Raw genomic sequence first — 6,802 nt, 5'->3', positions numbered from 1 at the left:
ATCCCAGGCCCCTACCCCCCCCAGTTTATATACTGGGCAAGACATCCCATGGTATGGAATACCCCTTTGGCCAGTTTGGGTCGGGGGTCCTGGCTGTGTCCCCTCCCAACTTCTTGTGCCCCTCCAGCCTTCTTGCTGGCTGGGCATGAGAAGCTGAAAAATCCTTGACTTAGTCTAAACACTACTTAGCAATAACGGAAAACATCAGTGTGTTATCAACCTTCTTCTCATACTGAATCAAAGACAACACTATACCAGCTACTAGAAAGAAACTTAACTCTGTCGCAGCTGAAACCAGGACACATACCCTGTAAAGTAACGTTGTGTTTCCCTGGCACACCGCAACAGCACGCCTAGCTCTGTGTTGAATTTTCTCTTCTCCTTCCAACATATATGTCAGACTCTGCTTTCTGTGGGAAAAAAGCTTTGACTGACTGTTCAGGCAGGCTACCTGTACTGTGGAGTGCGTGCTGGAGTTAGCTTGTCTCACGGACTCTACATAGCCTGAGGGATAGATATGGTATTATCTGCTGTAAACCAGGGAAAGAACAATTATGGCATTGTACTTTTATTTAGAAATCATTTTCCTGTCAGAATATCCTTCATTAAGAGTCACTGAAGGAATCATACTATAAACTCTTTGTGGCTGCTTTTGGATTTTTGGAACTGAGTAAGAAACAAAGATAAAGAAAAGAAAACTGTGGACTAGATTATTTAGCAGAGATTTAAGGTGGAGGGTCTGGTGCTCAAAAAGTGCCCTTGACAAAGGAGAATCACTGAGATAGTAGAGAGCAGAATGAATGACAATTGGTTATAAATATTAAATATAAAAAGCATACACATATTCAGAAGACTGTGATATATACAATCATATTACCGTGCAAGAAAAACAAAACAAATCATTGGGGTGGGGGATATGTTTATTTGCTTTTTAAAAAGCTAGACAGCCAGATGAAGCAGAAAATTGTTTGGTGTATTGGATTTGTGGACTGCTTTAGTCTTCTGCATCAATGGGAAAAAAAAAAGATGATGTTTTTAATAAAAATGAAACTTGAGAATATTACAAATCCACTGTTAAGAAGTTTAAAAAAAAAAAAAAAGAAAGTCAAAAAACATGTGCCAAGGTCAGGTCCTGAGAGGTTTGTAAGGAAACATGAAACACTAGCTAAATAGCAAATAAAAATCTTCTATATATATTTTTAGTAGCATGCTTTCATCTTCCTCTAATAATACAGTCTTTACTCCAACTTTGTCAGAGGCACTGTGGCTCATAAATATTCATCGTTTTAAAGAAATTACGTAGATTTTGTTTTAAAGTCAATTTTGAGTTTGTTAATGAAAATGGCTTAGTTAATTAACTAAATGGCATCCTAAACCAAACTTATATGAAGCTCTTTCTTACGTTGATTGTTTTTCATGAAGAAATGATGCATAAAAATTAACTTCCCCCCTTTCTATTTTAAATCATTCTTTTGTACGTGCTCTAGGGATGGTGATTTTAAGCAGAGAAAACTTTCTGAACAGTGGCTGTAAGAATTGCTATTTTGTGCAGTCATCTTACTAGTGTGATGGAAGTGTCAGTTGTGATTTATCAATAAGTCTGGATTGAAGCTTGCATTTAATAGTTGTTATGATGTAGTTATTTCTTTATTATCAGGTCGTGGCTTGGACAACATAAAAACCTGCTTTCGGTCCAGTTATGCTGCGGGCTGATTGCAGTGTAGTCACCTGTCTCCTTTTTTCCTAATATTTGAATTTTGCAGAAATAGAATAGTAAAGCAGAAGCTGTTGGTTGTTTTACATTTAGTAAAGAAAGCAATGCATGTAGAAAGCTATACGTTCTTCATTTTTCTGTATGCAAACAATGGTGAATTTTTTTCAAACCTGACACTACCAGTTATTTTATATTAGAAGCCCACTTTCATAAAGTGCTTTGTATATCAGAGGGACCCTCCCAAGGCAGGAGTACAAGAAAAACATTGTTAACAGGATTCACAGATAGCCCACAACATACTTTTGCTGATATTAATTGCAGGTTATTATAATTTATCATATTATGTGTATCAGGAAAGCTAAATTTTAATCCACTGTCAGATTTGTCAAAATAAGATCCTTTTGTAAGTGCTGCTCTGTTATTTAGAGGTTTGTGAGGCAGCTAGCAATAGAAGGGGGTACCTTATCTAATAGTGGGGAAAACCCCCCAAATTTCCACTGCTGTTAAAATGTTGGAATTTGGGATTTCTTTTCTCTCCACTCACCACTAGGAAAATTCCCCATATTCTTTTTTGACAAATGACATGTTGGGGAGATGCATCTCCTCGTTTATATTCCCAAGGAGCTGGGTAATAACTGCATTATCTTCTCTTTGGTAATTTCAGGTAAATAGGAAGTGATCTTGACATTGACTTGTAGGAGAGAAGGGAAATACTCAAAATCAGGCATTGGTCACTTGAAATATAACATATGCAAGTCATTTCAGTGGCTTTCCTTACTTTTATCAGGTGGCAGCTGCTGATAATGATAGTGATGCCTTACTAGTAATAGAAGTTATCAAGTTCATTCATTTGCAGTAACATTTCTGACCTCTGCAAAACTATTCTGCGTTGTTCATTTGTTCTTACTTACTGTCTCTACCTAATTAGTTTCAACTTTTTCATTTTGAGCATTGTTCCTGAGTTACAGGATTGAACTGTAATTCCACAACTATTATTTTAATTGGAACTGCTTTAATTGTTTCTGCTTTCTGGATATTCATAAGGAATTCAACAGAAGAGGGACACAGAATATTATTTTATATCAGGCGACATACTTTATACAACTTCTTCTTCCCTTTATACTTATTATTGTCATAAGAATTAGTGTTCCTTTCCATCTGCTCAGCTCTAATTCATCCCATAGTGCATGCACACAACTATGTGTATAGACTGAAAAATAAGCTAAAGTAGGAAACAGCAATGGAAACCCTGGAGCTTGTGAAATGATCAAGGAGTTCTATACTGCCAAGCTGAGCATATGTAGCGTTCTGCACCAAAGTAATCAGATTGGCGTGGGGATGGGAAGAACAAAATAGTGTATCATTCAGGCTTCTCGTGAAGGAAGATCATCCAAGACATGAAGTTCAGTTGGAACAGAAACAAGCAGTGCAAGTAATTTTAGAATTCATAAGGAAAAGAAATGAAAATGTTTAGGTAAAGATCTAGGCTTTGAAAATATGCAATTATTCAAATTTCACAGAGCATTTTCACATTTTGAGAGATGTTATCACTTCTGTGCTGGTAATTTATTTGTGGTTTTTTTAGTATTTTAATGAAAAGAGCAAAAATTGGAATGCATGATATTAAATAAGTGGGAAATGGTTTGATAATTTAAGATCAGAATAAAATTAAGTATTGTGAAGACCAGTGTCAGTTGGTAAAATTAGGCTCTTCTACTCTTTCCCAATGTAGAGCTTAAATCTTTTCTATTATTCTGTTACGAAGCTTCCAGTTAATCTAACTTAATTAACACTTGAACTAAAGTACAAAATTTTAGATGCCTCACATGCTTTGAGATTAACGTTTTGACACATATAATTGAAATGATATAGTCCTTTGATGTTGAAATCAGAATTTTTTCTTTGAAGGAATAATTGATACTTTTGTTGTCCTTTGCACTTGCAAATCTATTTTTTTCCTTTGTTTGCAAACCAAGGTATGTTTTCAATGTTGATCTGCTGCCAAATAAGGCAAAATTGAAAATATTTCATTTGTATGCAAAAGGTTAAGCTAGATTTTTAGAAAGGTGCTCCAATTGAAGTTGCCCTTTCTTCATCAGTTTTTTTTTCTTTTGCACCCTGTCTTCCTTGCCAGCCTATAACACTTCTCAATCAGGCCTGTCTTCAGTCTTAGGCAGATCTGGGGGAAAGCATCTCAGGTTTGCCCTGGTTTTACTCTTCTGCAGGTGTTGCTTTATGGCCACTGTTCCTACTGGTCTTCCCCCTTAGATAAGGACATCAGCCCTCCCCTGAGAAAACCTGAGTCTTTCTTAAATAGGAGGGAAAGAGAGAAGATACCAAAGGGGATGAAACTGAGAAGACACGGGATGGTTATCCTGAGACAACAAATGAATAAAGGGAGGATGGGGGAGGAAGGCGACCAAAAGCAAAAATGTAGAAAAGAAAATTGCAGTGGGACACGAGCCATTGCTCACTCATCCCTGGAGGCATCCGAGAGCTCGTAGAGAGAGCCCAGAGACAGCAGGGCAGTGGGGTGGCTGCAGGTTCCACCAGCACCAGAATCCCACTTCAGGGGTGAACTCCTGGAGCTGTGGGCAACAAACTTGAAAGACTGTGAGTAAAAAGGCAGGAAGATTCTGGAGAGCCCCATCTCCTCATGTAGTCCTCTGCCACAGGAAGGGCATAAATGTGGACACCCAGTTATCAGGTCTGTGTCCACTAGTCCATGGAGGTTTTCCCAAATGATGCTTCTGGTGAGCTACAGAATTAGCTCAGAAAACAAGCTGTCCCCCAAGAGACTGTCTGCAGCAGTACCTTGGCTTGATAGGCGGACTTATAATTACCTTAAACTCATCAGGTTCTAATCTGATTAGCTAGCTTGACAGTTTGATGCCAGAGCTTTTTTTTTTTTTAAAAAAGGTGAGCGAATGAAATCCCTGAGATCCAGAATCTAAGAATCTGATTCCTACCCAGTGGCATGTAACACATTACCTGGATCTTACAAGGTTATGCCTTGTTAAATTCTTATCTGTGCTTATCTGTAATCCTAACCTGAGTTTGAGGAAAGTCCTTTATTTATTTATCTACTGTTGTTCTTTATATCTCTGTTGTAAAAATAGATGACATTAAATTTCTGCATGGAATGAACTGATTCATATTGACCTAGTTTTTTATGTTTATATTAAAAATATTATAATCTTACGTTCATGCTATAATTTTAGAGCAGGAGCCAACTTGTAAGAGGAAGCTGCATTTACTTGTATCACAATTTAGCTCTGACTATAGGTGGCATATATTTTGCTCTTTTCTTGTGTGATTATTTTTGAAAACAGTAGGTTTAAGTACAGTCTGTCACCAAAACCTAAACTTTCATCTTCTGCTTTTCTGGATTAAATATACCTTAGTATATAATTGGTTAGTCCCCGGTTCCACCCACCCACCACCCACCCCCGAAAACTCTACAAATTTTTCTTTCTCTGTCTTGTGATAGACCTAATATGTTTAATTAATGTTGATTGGAAGCAGATTAATTTAAATTCCAGATCTTCAGAAGTCAGCTTGGATTTTTGTCTGCCTATGACTACCTATTTACTTTCAGTAGTATTTCTGTGGAACTTGTTTACATTAATATTAAAGCTACTAAACATTGGAGATTAACATTCAAAAGTTGTAAGAAAGATGAAACTAATCTTCTGTGAAATTAGGCCAAGGTCTGCATAGATATTGAGTTAACACATAAGGGAAATGAATGCATTTTTAATTGTTTTCTTTCATATCTGGGGCTATTCTGGAAAAGCAGAGGTTTTATTACATTTAACAAGATTAGGAAGACAGAAAAAAGTGATTTGACTCATGGGTCAATTTTTACTAAATAGGATATTATGGGGTGGCTATAGTGAACAATGGGGATAATTTAATAAATGGAAAACCAACTTCTTGAATTACAAATATCACATAAGTACGGTCTAATAAATCATATGCAGAGTATATGTAGAGGGGTTATTTTAGTACCAACAAATCAGTATTTTTAAACAAAGTATGTAAAGAAATGTATGTGTCATGAGACAGTTGTATTCTTCCCATTCTCTCAGGTGGTAGTTGGCTGGTTTGGTTTGTTTTTTTGGTTTTGGATTTTTTTTAGTAACCTTCATTCCTTTCATGTCTGTGATGAGTTTAGATTTATTGTCTTCTGTAAAATACCACCATTAGTGATTAGAAGTTGTTATACACCAGTAGTTCTGCTTTAGCTGGGCAATATGATAGCAATGCTTCCATTAATGTTGTTTAACTTTACAGGGAATTTATATTTTATTGTGTGTATCAGAAACCTCATGTTTTGCTACTTTTTAGAGGGTCGCTTCAGTAAAAAAATGTCCTTAAAAACAATGACTGTTGGGAAACCTCATTTTTCTTGATATGGAAAAATAACCATACTTCTTGGCTGATTTTAATAATTAACTGTCATTGTTTCTTATCTCTGCCCAGTCCCTATATTTGGTGTTGTGAATTTCTTTTTTTTTTTTTTTTAAAAGTACAGATGGTTTCTCCCCTAGTATATGGTTGCTGTGTTGCCCATTGTGTAGTACAGTGACACCTCATTTCTCTAGCTATAGAAAACAATCTGGGAAGGACAGCATGGAGCTTTGTGTTGGCTTATTTATTTCCAACCTGTTCCTATACTTACTCCAAGTGCTTCAGTGCTGCTGGATTTGAACTATGTCATTCACTGATTCTTAATTTCTAGTGCTGTTGGCACAGAATAATGTGCTTAGTTAGAAATCTGACTGCTTTGAATGCAAATCAAAGAACCAAGTGGCCTGATCAGTATTGATGATATATTTCTTCATTATTTTTTTCACTGTATGCGTCTGCTCATGCATATTTGGACTCAGCTGGCAACTCTAAGCACCTTGTAAAAAAACACATGCTTATAAATATCTAGATTCAAGAGGTCAAGAAAGATACCTTTCAAATGATCAATTTAGTATTTCCGCTATTGCTTTGCCTGATTAAAAATTGACCTTTAAAACAGTTTCATATGCTGAGGTAAAAAATTTTTTTTAAAAAAAAAAAAAAAAAAAAGAGAAG

The 6,802-nt window shown here is 36.2% G+C and overlaps 1 protein-coding gene across 1 annotated transcript in view; it reads left to right on the top strand.

Annotated features, from left to right (window-relative positions):
- The window catches only part of DMD (dystrophin), a 1,006,632-nt gene that overhangs the window by 596,401 nt on the left and 403,429 nt on the right, over nucleotides 1-6,802 (top strand). The gene's annotated exons all lie outside the window — the stretch shown is intronic.

Source organism: Haliaeetus leucocephalus, unplaced genomic scaffold, assembly GCF_000737465.1.
Source record: "Haliaeetus leucocephalus isolate CR32 unplaced genomic scaffold, Haliaeetus_leucocephalus-4.0 Scaffold317, whole genome shotgun sequence".
Taxonomy (NCBI): domain Eukaryota; kingdom Metazoa; phylum Chordata; class Aves; order Accipitriformes; family Accipitridae; genus Haliaeetus; species Haliaeetus leucocephalus.
This window is presented reverse-complemented; position numbering and strand designations above follow the sequence as displayed.